This window comes from Myodes glareolus, chromosome 7 (genome assembly GCF_982192425.1).
Source record: "Myodes glareolus chromosome 7, mMyoGla1.1, whole genome shotgun sequence".
NCBI classification, from domain to species: domain Eukaryota; kingdom Metazoa; phylum Chordata; class Mammalia; order Rodentia; family Cricetidae; genus Myodes; species Myodes glareolus.
The window spans coordinates 100446562-100459100 of NC_142032.1; positions in this window are offsets into that span (position 1 = coordinate 100446562).

A 12539-nucleotide genomic window follows, 5' to 3' on the forward strand; every position below is an offset into this window, starting at 1 on the left:
CAAAACTCAGAGCAAACTCTGAAGTCAAGTTGTTTAGGTGAAGATCCTGTTTCGGCCACACAAAAGCTGTGACTTCGCACAAGGTCCTCATCTCCTGTCTTCATCTTCTCATTTCTAGAATGAGGGTAATCAAAATGCATCTACTCCCATAAGGCTTTGCAAGGAGTGTATATGTGTAAATACATATATATATTTATATACACACAAATATAGTATGTGTATATACATATACAGTGTGCATACATATAGTGTGCACATATACATATAGTGTATGTATATACATATGTAAGCATTTATAGTGTGTTTATACATACATACATACATACATGTATACATACATACATACAAAGTGCTATGAATCTAAAGGACTGGAGACATAGCTCAGTGTTAAAGTACTTGCCTAGCTTGTATGAGACCTTAGGTTAAAGCCACTGGAGTAAAAGACAACTAAACCATAAATCAAAACTTAATTATTTAGGGGTCAGCAGAGACTATACTGCAGTGACTGCTCAGCACGCATTGAACATTACTGTTGTTGCAGTCAGCACTTCCATCACTCAACTCCACCCTTCGGAGACCCTCTCACTGCATTCTAGTGCACAAATGTGGTAGGTGGCCTGTCAGTGTGCCTTAATAAAAAACAAAACACAAAACGCGAACAGGAGACTGAAACAGAAAATGGTGAGCCGTCAAATGGGTCTTAACTTATTGTTTCAATTGATTAAAAGGGGGAATAAAAGATTTTGATTAGATCCAATAAAAGACTTCCTTTGGCAATTGAACTTGTAGGGATTAGTCTGGTAATAAGACCATTGTTAAACAAAACGAGAAGCAAGGGGTGTTGCCCTCACACGCCCCTTTCCTTACCATTCTGACACAAATCAGTGAGACAGAGGAGAAATGATAATGCTTTGTGCCAGATTTCCAAAGATGAGAGTCCAGTGGCCTTCCTACAGCAGGAATCTGAGCACAGAGGAGCGAGTACAGGGCAATGGAGCAGGGCAAGCTTACTCAATCTGCTCTCCTCTGGTTCTGTGGAAAGAAACCAAAGTGTCAACAACCCATTTCATTAATTTTGACCTTCAGTGCTGAGCTCAATGTGGAAAAGATCCAAGGAGAAGTCATTGGGAGGCTTTGTTCCAGGAGCCCTCAGAGCGCGTCTAGAGTCGGCATGATGTTGGCTGGTGAACTGCTACTGCCCGTGGGACCTGAATTCTCACCTCTATGCTGTGGAAGCTGAGCTAAAGATGAGGAAAAGTATCTTGTCTCTATCCACCAATGTCTGCCTCCAGTCTTGCTTCTCCAGCTCATTCATCTGAAAGGTTCCCAGAATCTCAGAAACTTCAAAGATGCTTCTAAAGCAAGCTGAGAGAAAGCAGGTACAAGTGAATAAGATTTATGGGTTTCTCCTGTGTTCACCTCAGGGGCAATGAACTGTGAGCCCCTGTGGGCCTGAGGTCTCAGCTGTGCGGTGTTGATGAGGAATTAGCAGAGATTTGAGTCTATCTCTGTGGACTTTCCTAGGTCCCAGTTTTAAGTGTCTGACATACTTAGAACCCAGAGAAAAGGAAACTGGGCCACAAGGTCGCCAAAGATCCATTGCATGTGAGAGCCCCAAACCCAGAGAGACATTCTCTTTGCTCTACACAATGGTAAGACCAATTGTCACCAAGAAGTTATTATTGTTCTTAGGGACTGTCTCCATCCCATATACTCTGTAAAGAGACTAAATATTTTGATGAAAAATGCCTGGATATTTTTCTCCCAGATTGAACTGCCAAATAAACCTTCATATGTAGCCTTGAGTATTCTTGACTTTCCAAGCTTAATGTTTTCCTGGTGTGATGTAGATTATACATCTCCCCAGCTGTGGCTGTGCTTACGTAGGTAACACGTGACTCCCCCTACAAGTACCTTTACCTCGTCTGAACGAGGTAAAGGTACACAGCACTCTGAAGGTTGTGCAATATGGCAAGAGGGGCTTGAGAGCTAATTGCCTATCTTAGGTGCCAGCCAGATTTATATGAAGAGGCTCCTAGATGCCAATAATAGACATTATTTTTCACGACACTTCCATTTCCTCAAACATGGTAAAATTTCCCATTTGGAACCATGAATGGCTTTCATTGTCACCACAGAAATCCAAGTTCATATTTGGTTTTAGTTCCCAGTCATAATGAAATTTGGTGCATGCGCTCCTAAGTCAGATGACAACAAACTAACCAATTGAAGAAGTACACACAACGAAATACACAGAATTAATAATTTATACATGAGAAAGCAACCTTGTGGGTTTTGTATCATTATCATATAGGAGTACAAAACAGAAGATAGATATTCATTCAAGACCTGAGGATTGAATAAAAAGTTTATATCCTGCCATGCCATGGATGAGTAGTGCTGAAATTTGAACTTGCAGGAATAAAAATTGCACCCTTTTTCTCCTTGAATAAACAATAAAGTGGAGGGGGTTTTAAAAGTTACAATCTCAGGTTTCCACATGATGGATCTGAAGTGAAAGTCGAAACGACAACAGTGTAGACACTGACGGAGTGGGTGAATACTGCCAATCCATGTCTTTCTTTCAGTACTGACCCTACAAGATCAGAAAGCCGTCCTTCCTTGGAAAGCTGATGGCTTCTGGGAAAGAGGAAGTCGGTTTTCTTTAACAATGTGGCCTCTAGGAGATCGACTCCAATGGATGGCCACGTATCCAAGATTTATGGGCAGTGCAATTTGGACTCAATGCTTTTAGAGAGGAAAAAGATCACAGAGTTGGGTTTGGGTGAATAGAAAAGGGTTGGTAGGCCTGGGAAGACTGGGGAGGGAGTAATAAGAAGTCACACTGTATGAGATTGTCAACTAATAAGAGTAATAAAGTAGTTAATTAATATTTTAAAAAACAAAGATCACTTATAAAAAGCCAATGCTCATGTAGGGTTACTGAGAGGCCACAGAATTAAAGAAATGTTTCCTGAGTAAATTAGAAGCATGTGAAACTTGGGGGAGGACAAAAAGGGAAGGGAGAAACAGTTAGGGGAGCAGAGAAAAATGTAGAGCTCAATTAATATCAATAAAAAAAGAAATAAAGAAATGTACTTTGTCTTGGGAAGGAAGATGGGAAAGCAACATCAGTCTTCTGGACAGAAACAGAGCAGTGTGTGTGTGTGTGTGTGGGGGGGTGGGGACAAGACAGTTCACACACCGATCCCTTCTCTCTTTTGTTTTGCTTTGTGACTCCATTAGTCTTTCATGGAAGCCATTCGTGCGTATAAGTGAATAATCTTGGTTTCTAGTTTCTACAAGGATGAACAGAGTATGTACTTTCATGTTATCTTAACTCCAAACATATTTATATATTGACTCTTCAGGAAGCTTTTAAAATATCAGCTCTTAGCTAATCTGTGTTCTCAGCAAGATGGAAATTACCAGAAAAAGAAATGCCAGAAAATATTCTGATGTCTGTGAGGGCTTAGCATCTCAGCACAGAAAGCAGACTCCTCAGAGTATGGTGGGCCTTGGTGTGTGATAAGTAGACTTCTAACAGACACAGACTGGGAGGGGGAATACTGAAGGCTGGAGCGGGCACAGGCAGTAAACAGGGAGATATGACTTAGAAACAAAGTCCACAGAGCTGGACATTAAAAAATAAGTTCTGGTAACCTCACAGTAATTAAACTATGTTGTAAAAATAGCAATTTGTATACTTCAAAATTGTTTGGTTAACATAGAACCAAAAATATCCCTGCTGAAAATAAATGAGAGCATGCCTGTCAATTACATTGATTTGATCATTTCATGATGTGTATATGCAGAGCAATATACGGTATTCCCTAATAATATTCTTCCTTTTTTTATTCTACAGGAAAGCATTAACGTAAGACACATGGCATTTTCACTGCAAAAAACATAGGAACTATACAATTTAAATTTTGAAAAGGTAAGTATGATTAACAACAATAATAAAACATGCCCTGTAAATACTTTTTTCCATAGTCTATTTTCATGGTTCTGAGCTCTGCAGAATGTCACCAAGATTTGATACCAGGTCTTTATTAAAGACCTCCTTGCTGGGAACCTTGGAAAGTCACTTCAAGGTGTAGGTCCTGCTCTTCCGATAATAAGATTTTGTCTACTAGAGGCCTTCAGATCTGCGCCTCCTTCCCCAGAGTCTGTGTTCTTCTTGTTGCTGGGGTGGGAGGGGGTCTATCTCTGCATTTTATTCTGTTTTGCTGTTTTTGTGTTGTCTTGGGTGGGATTAAGCTGCTGATTTAATTCCTTTAGTAATCCTTAATTAGTATACAAAATAAGAGGAGTTTCATTGTGACATTGCCATATTTTTTTTTGGTCTCTCTCTTCTCCTCTTCATTCTATTCTCTTGTTGTCCCTCCTTCTTCCCACAGTGGCCAATCTTCTGTTTTCATGTCACACATTTCCTATCCCACCCCGATCTCCCCAGCTAAAAACCTCTTTTTCCAAAGTGGCAATGGATTACAGATGTGGGAAGAAAGAAAAGGAGGTACCTTCTGGAGGAAGTATGGAACTGGACAGAGGAGAATAGCAGGAGTGAAAAACAGTTGAGAAGAAAGCATAAAGGCATAGATGTGTGAAAATACCACCCTGAAAATACAATCATCCTGTCGATCCAGGTGTGGTGAGTTAGGCCTGCAGTCCCCAGAAAACGACCTCTAATTGAAGGTCAACCTACTGTACTAGTGAATTCCAGGCCAACTTGGGCTGGAGAGTAAGGGAGACTATCTCAAAACAGCACAAAATCTGAGGAATAGGAAGGAACAGATACAGTATCCTTATAGGAGAGAAATGACCCAGATGCCAGATAATGCCCAAAACTAAACATATGGCCCAAAGAAACTTAATGCATCATGCATAACCTGGCGTGTACCTGCCAGGAAAGACAGCAACAGAGGCTGGGGAGCCGGGAATGGGCTGGGTACACAAGACAACTACTTTTCACAACAAACCTTAGAGCTTCATCTATGTGTAACCTGGGTGTTTTATTTTTTATTTATTTTACTATTGATTTCTATGGAGCTCTACATTTTTCTCTGCTCCACTCCCTGTCTTTCCTCTCCCCTTCAACCATCTTCCAACATCACCATGCTCCCAATTTTCTTAGGATGTCTTTCTTTTTCTATTACCCATATAGGTTGCATCTACGTATGTCTTTCTTAGGGGTCTCATTGTTGTCTAGGTTCTCTGGGATTGTGATTTGTGGGCTGATTTTCTTTGCTTTATGTTAAAAAAAGCACTTACGAGTGAATACATGTGATAATTGTCTTTCTGATTCTGGGTTATCTCACTCAAAATGATGTTTTCTTGCTCCATCCATCTTATACCTCTAAGAATGGCCAAGATCAAAAACACAGGTGACAAATTATGCTGGAGAGGTTGTGAGGTAAAGGGAACACTTCTGCATTGCTGGTGGGAGTGTAAGCTGGTACGATACCTTTACATGTCAGTGTGGCGATTTCTCAGAAAATTAGGAATCAACCTTCCTCAAGACCCAGCAATATCACTTTGGGGTATATATCCAAAGATGCTCATTTGTGTCACAAGAACATATGTTTAACTATGTTTATAGGAGCATGTTTATCATAGCCAGAACCTGGAAGCAACCATAATGCCCCTTGACTAAAAAATGGATCAGAAAATGTGATTCATTTATCCAGTTCTTTTGATACAAATGAGCATCACCTTTAAGCATGACCACCTACTAATAACTGAGATATAATATAATATACATCTAAACATATTCAAACCTCACTAAAGAATTTGACATCATTTCCCGTTCTATAGGCTGTTGTTTTGTCTTGTTGACCCTGTCCTTTGCTTTACAGAAGATTTTCCATTTCAGGAGGTTCCATTTATTAATTGTTTCTTCAGTGTCTGTGCTGCTGGGGTTATATTTAGGAATTGGTTCCCTGTGTCAGTGCGTTCAAGTGTACTTCCCACTTTCTCTCCTGTAAGGTTCAGTGTGGCTGGCTTTATGTTGAGGTCTTTGATCCATTTGGACTTGAGTTTTCTGCATCGTGATAGATATGCATTTACTTTCATTCTTCTACATGTTGATATCCAGTTATGCCAGCACCACTTGTTAAACATATTTCCTTTTTTTCCATTTGATATATTTTTCTTTATCAAAGGTCAGGTGTTCAAAGAAGTGTGGATTGATATCTGGGCCTTCTATTCAGTTCCATTGGCCTTCCTGTCTGTTCTTATGCAAATACTGGGCTGTTTTCAGTACTGTAGCTCTGTAGTAGAGCTTGAAGTCAGGGATTGTGATGCCTCCAGAAGTTCTTTTATTGTACAGGATTGTTTTGGCTATCCCAGGTTTTTTGCTTTTCCATATGAAGTTGAGCATCATTCTTTCAAGGTCTTTGAAGAATTTTGCTTGGATTTTGATGGGCATTATGTTGTATCTGTAGATTGTTTTCTGTAAGATTGCCATTTTTACTATGTTGATTCTGCCTACCCAAGAGCATGGGAGATTTTTCCACTTTCTGGTTTCCCCTTAAATTTCTTTCTTCAAAGATTTAAAGTTCTTGTCATAGAAGTCTTCCACTTGTTTGGTTAGAGTTACTCTGAGATGTTTTATGCTATTTGTGGCTATTGTGAAGGGTGCTGATTCTCTGATTTCTTTTTCAGCCCTTTTATCATCTGTGTATAGGAGGGCTACTGATACTTTTGAATTAATCTTGTATTCTGCTACATTGTTGAAAGTGTTTACGAGTTGTTGAAGTTCTTTGGTAGAATTTTTGGGGGATCACTTATGTAAACTATCATATCATCAACAAACAGTGAGCATTTGACTTTTTATCCCCTTGATCTTTTTTTTTTTTTTTTTTTTTTGGTGTCTTATTGCTCTAGCTAGGACCTCAAGAACCATATTGAATAGATATGGAGAGAGTGGACAGCCTTGTCTTGTTTCTGATTTCAGTGGAATCACTGGGAGTTTCTCTCTATTTAGTTTGATGTTGGCTGTTGGCTTGCTGTATATGGCCTTAATTATGTTTAGGTATGTTCCTTGTATCCCTACTCTCTCCAAAAACCTTTATCATAAAGGGATGTTGTATTTTGTCAAAGCTTTCTTGGCATCTAGTGTGGTTTTTATTTTTCAGTTTGTTTATATGGTGGATTATATTGCCAGCTTTTTGTATGTTGAACCATCCCAGCATCTGTGGGATGAAGCCGACTTGATCATGGTGGATGATGGTTCTGATGTGTTCTTGAATTGTATTTGCCAGTATTTTATTTAGTATTTTTGCATCAATGTTCATGAGTGAGATTGGTCTGTTATTCTCTTTCTTAGTAATGTCTTTCTGTGGTTTGGGTATCAGGGTAATTGTAGCCTCATAAAAAAAATGGCAATGCTCCCTCTGTTTCTATTCTATGGAATAATTTGAGGAGTATTGGTATTAGTTCTTTTTTTGTAAGTCTTTGTAAGTCTGATGTGAAGCCATCTGGTCCTGGGATTTTTTTGGTTGGGAGACTTCTGATGACTGTTTCTATTTCTTCAGCAGTTATAGATCTGTTTATTTTGCTTATCTGATATTAATTTAATTTTGGCAAGTGATATTTATCCAGAAAGTTGTCCATTTCCTTTAAGTTTTCCAATTTTGTGGAGTACAGGTTTTCAAAATATGATCTGATGATCCTCTGTATTTCCTCCATGTCTGTTGTTATGTCCCCCTTTTCATTTCTGATTTTGTTAATTTGGATATTTTCTCTCTGCCTTTTGGTTAGTTTGGATAAAGGTTTGTCTATTTTGTTGATTTTCTCAAAGAACCAACTCTTTGTTTCATTGATTCTTTGTATTGTTTTCTTTGTTTCTATTTTGTTGATTTCAGCTCTCAATTTGATTATCTCCTGCCGTCTAGTTCTCTTAGGTGAGTTTGCTTCTTTTTGTTCTAAAGTTTTCAAATGTTCTGTTAATTCACTGGTGTGGGATTTTTCCAGCTTCTTTATGTAGGCATTTACTTCTGTGAACTTGCCTCTTAACACTGCTTTCATTGTGTCCCATTAATTTGGGTATGTTGTGTGGTCATTTCATTGAATTTTACGAAGTCTTTAATTTCCCCTTTTATTTCTTCCGTCACCCATTGATGATTTGGGTGAACATTGTTTAATTTTCATGTGTTTGTGGGTAAAATGCCCATTGTTTTATTAAATACAAGCTCTTGGGTTGCTGAGCACATGGTGGGGAGACAGGATAGCGGGGAGTACAAGAAAACTGGAACCATGTGTTCCTCCTCTGTAACTCACTTCCTAAATACCCCGTGGGAGTGGTTGTGACCCCCCCCCAGGGGTCAGGACCTGGCATGCTGGGATTTGGAGTCCAGACCAATGCAACTCCCAGGCCAGAGAGCTAGGATAGTTGCCAGGGGCTGGGATTATGTTTCTGACTTAACAGTGTCCTCCCTCCTTCCCGCCCTCCCCACTTCTACCAACTGAGCACACACATTCTCAGCCCTTCCCTAACTTTTTGACCTTGGTCATGTTGTTAGGGGTCTGTGCTTCAAAAGTATCATAAAGCATGATGAGTTAACTAAGCAGAACTAATGTGCAAACACTTAATGAAGACACATTGAATGGCATAAAAAAGCACAGAAGCATAAGTCATGAGTGAAGTTTGGACTTTCACAATTGATCTTAGCCAAAGGATCAAGTTGTGACATTTTCTGATGTGATTTTATTAAGGATCTCCAAAAAATGAGAAGATACGTGTGTATGATAAACCAGCAGTTAGACAAACTTCCTGAAAGGCAGACAGATGAGGAAAGAGGCCATGACTAATTAATAAAGGTGGTGAACTTCCAAGATGCCCCTCAATGATGTACTGGCTTAATAAAATCAAGATTGAGGGCCAATCTGCCACCCTGTCTTCCTTCAAATTAATGAAACCTAAATTAAAGGAAGAAAACCCTTCCAAGACTTTAAAAACTCCCAGCCCTCAAGAAGAAGCTGGGTTCTAGCTTCCTGCCCCACCCCCTCAACTTTGTGTGTGTTTTCTCACCTCTAATAAAAGCCTTTCTTTAACTGCTGTTTCTGTCTGCTGCTGTTTCCTGGCTTCTTGCTCTCTCCCTGCTACTTGTTGCAGTAAGTTCTTCAACTGCCAGAAAAAAATGAATCCCCCATTACTGTTATGGAGTCTGACAATGACATATCTGCAGGGTAAGGCAGCAGGTCCAGGGGAGGAGATGCAGACACTCAGGTTCAATGCCTGTTTGGAACACAGCAATCTCCTGGTGGTCCTGGTCAGTCTTTCTTTCAGTTTAGGCTTCAGGATGAGGTCCACCCACATAATGAAGGGAAACATGTATTACTCAAAGTCCACCTATTTAAACAGCAATCTTATCTTTTAAAAAAAATCTCTTGGAAACATCCAGAATATCTAATCACAAACATGTCAGGGTAGCAAGGCAAACTGACTCATAAGATTAAGGGTAACAATGACAGCAACAGAAACATTTAAAATGATTGTCTAATTTCTTTTTCCAATTAGGAAAGAGAGGCTGAGTGGCATCTACACACTGGGATCTGCAGAAGCAGGACTCAGTCAGTAAGTAGGGACATAGGAACAGCTAAGCTTGAACTCTAAGAAAAAGAAAACTTTAAATATCAGCATTGGGTGGATTTTGATATATTTTATAAGTAAATGCAGTTTTCTGTTATTATATTAGGCATGTGTGTGTGTGACACACACACACACACACATGTTGTCTGTCCTGCCTGGCTAGCTCAGTTGATATAGCATAGGACTCTTAATCTCAAGGCTGTGGCTTTGAGCCCCATGCTGGGCACCGTTTGTTGGCTGAGAATTTTTTTATTTGTTCTGCCAAGTTCCCACAGTCAGTAAGTCCCAAAGAAATTACACAGAGGTCTACATTAATCATAAAACTGATTGGCCCATTAGCTCAGGCTTTTTATTAACTCTTATAACTTATATTAGTCCATTATTCTTATCTATGTTAGCCACAATGCCCGGTATCTTTTTTAGCAGGGCAGTCACATCTTCTTTCTTTTGTGGCAGGCTCACAACTGCAGAGGAATGGGCTTCCTTCTTCCCAGAATTATCCTGTTCTCATTAACCCACCTCTACTTCCTGTCTGGTTATCCCGACTATACTTCCTGCCTGCCTATTGACCAATCAGCATTTATTTAAAATATAATTGACAGAATACAGAACATGGTCCCTCACCACACATATCTTTCTATCTATCTATCTATCTATCTATCTATCTATCTATCTATCTATCTATCTAATCTATCCTGCAAGAGATCACTGTACACCCACTAAAAACAACAGAATAACACTGGGCATTGTGGTGCTTGGTTTTAATCCCAGCAATTGGGAGGCAAAGGCAAGTTGATCTTTAGAGGTCAGCCTTCTTTACAAAGTTCCAGCACAGCCAGGGCTATGAAGAGAAAATCTCTCTTAAAAAAGTCAAAAAATAAAATAAAATATGAAGAACAGAACAAAAAGGCAGACAGCTTGGGTGAGTTTGCCAAGAAACTGGGATCTTCATACATTGCTCATAGAAATGTAATATGGTGTAGTAATTTTGGGTTTTTATTTGTTATTGTTTCAAGGCAGGACTAGGCAGGCCTTGAACTCCCAATCTTCTTGTCTTCAGTTCTCAAGAGTTGGCTTGCAACATTCCATCCAGTCTAACAAAGTAGGAATGGAAGCTAGAATATAGGCAAACCTTATATTCATTATGCTAAGTGAAAGTCAAACACAGAATACCATAATAAACATAGAATACCACAATATGTGATTCCTTTATATAAAAATCCAGAGTTCCTACTCCCTAGGGATGTTAAGTGAATTTTTGTCTGTGAGTGAGATGGGCGAAAGCAGAAAGGAATGCTTAAACAGTATCACCAGAAATGAGTTAATGACACCACTCTAGAGTTAACATGCAACAGGCAGCAGACCTCTGTGCATACAAGAAATGCAATTATATAAGTGCTCTGAAAAACTAGCTATGTGGAGAAATGGCTCAGCAGTTAACAATGCTTCTTGTTCTTGCCCACTACCTGGGTTCATTTATAAGAAATGACACAAAGAGACTACTGAGCAAGGGGTGCAAACTGCCATGGGTGTGGGGCAAAGTGGAAAAGCGAGCAGATTTTATATGACAGTCAGCAGGGTGGGGAGAGATCTGAGTTGATACAGGATGTTGGGACAGATCCTGAACTAGGTGCCCTTGACAGAGGTGGTTGACCTTTGGTGGAAGGTTAAGGAAGGTCCCTGGAGAATTCACTCTAAATTGTAGTCATTATCTCAAGGAAGGTGGAACTGTTCGTGGCGCTGTAGGTATATAGTGTGTATGTCATTCTCATCTTCTTTACACATGAGTAGAAATTTAGGTTCATTGACAAACAAGTTTACAATGTCAGTAAATAGCAGTGTATCTGGGTTTTAAATCTGCATCTCTTGGCATCTGACAGTTTCCTGTCTGCATACACAGATTATAATGTCACTGCCTACCATGATGGCTATGTATGTGGTACAGAAAGGAAGGGTAATCACACACATAGATGTTCCCTCTAGGGGTGGCATTGAGGAGCGGCCTGCTGAGCAAGTGTCAGTGTTCACAGCACTTAGCGTTAGGAGATGTAAGGGTAGGAAAATAATGGTTTTCTCTAGACCCTCTGGCATAGAGGGAAATATCCCAGAGCTGAGAATTCTCTAAAGGAGAATGACTGGAACATGGGAACAGAGATATCAAATTCTTTTTTTCCTTTCTTTTCTTTTTCTTTTTCCATTCAAATATTTATACTTCCTTCCTTCCTCCCAATCCCCCCCACTCCCCCACACCCCTTCCTCCCTCTCCCACTCTTGAGAGAGGGCAGGGAGTCCTGCCCTGTGGGAAGTCCAAGGCCCTCCCCCCCTACATCCAGGCCTAGGGAGCTGTGCATCCATATAGACTAGGGTCCCAAAAATCCAGAACATGCAGTAAAAACAAGTCCCAGTGCCTTTATCAATGGCTCTTCAGTCAGCCCCCATTGTAAGCCACAACCAGAGAGTCCGGTTTGGTCACATGCTCATTCAGACCGGGTCCAGCTGGATTTGATGAGCTCCCATTAGAACAGGCACACTTCCTCAGTTGTTGGACCTATCCCTCGAGTTTCTGACTTCCTTGCTCATCTTCTCCCTCCTTCTGCCCTTCAACTGGACCTTGGGAGCTCATGGCTCTGATGAGGGTCTCTGTCTCTATCTCCATCCGTTGCTGGATGAAGATTCTATGGTGATATTTGAGATAATCATCAGTGTGATAGTGGGGCAAGGACAGTTCAGGCACCCTCTCCTCTGCTGTCCAAGGACCTAGATGGGGACATCCCCGTGGACACCTGGGATCCCCTCTAGAGACAAGTCTCTTGCCAACCCTAAAATGGATCCCTTAATGTGGGGATCTTCTTCCCCGCTCCTATATCTGCCCTTCCTCCATCTCCACCTGTCCTAGATATCTGTCTTTTTTTTCTGCATCCCTTGCAGCCACACACATAAATAA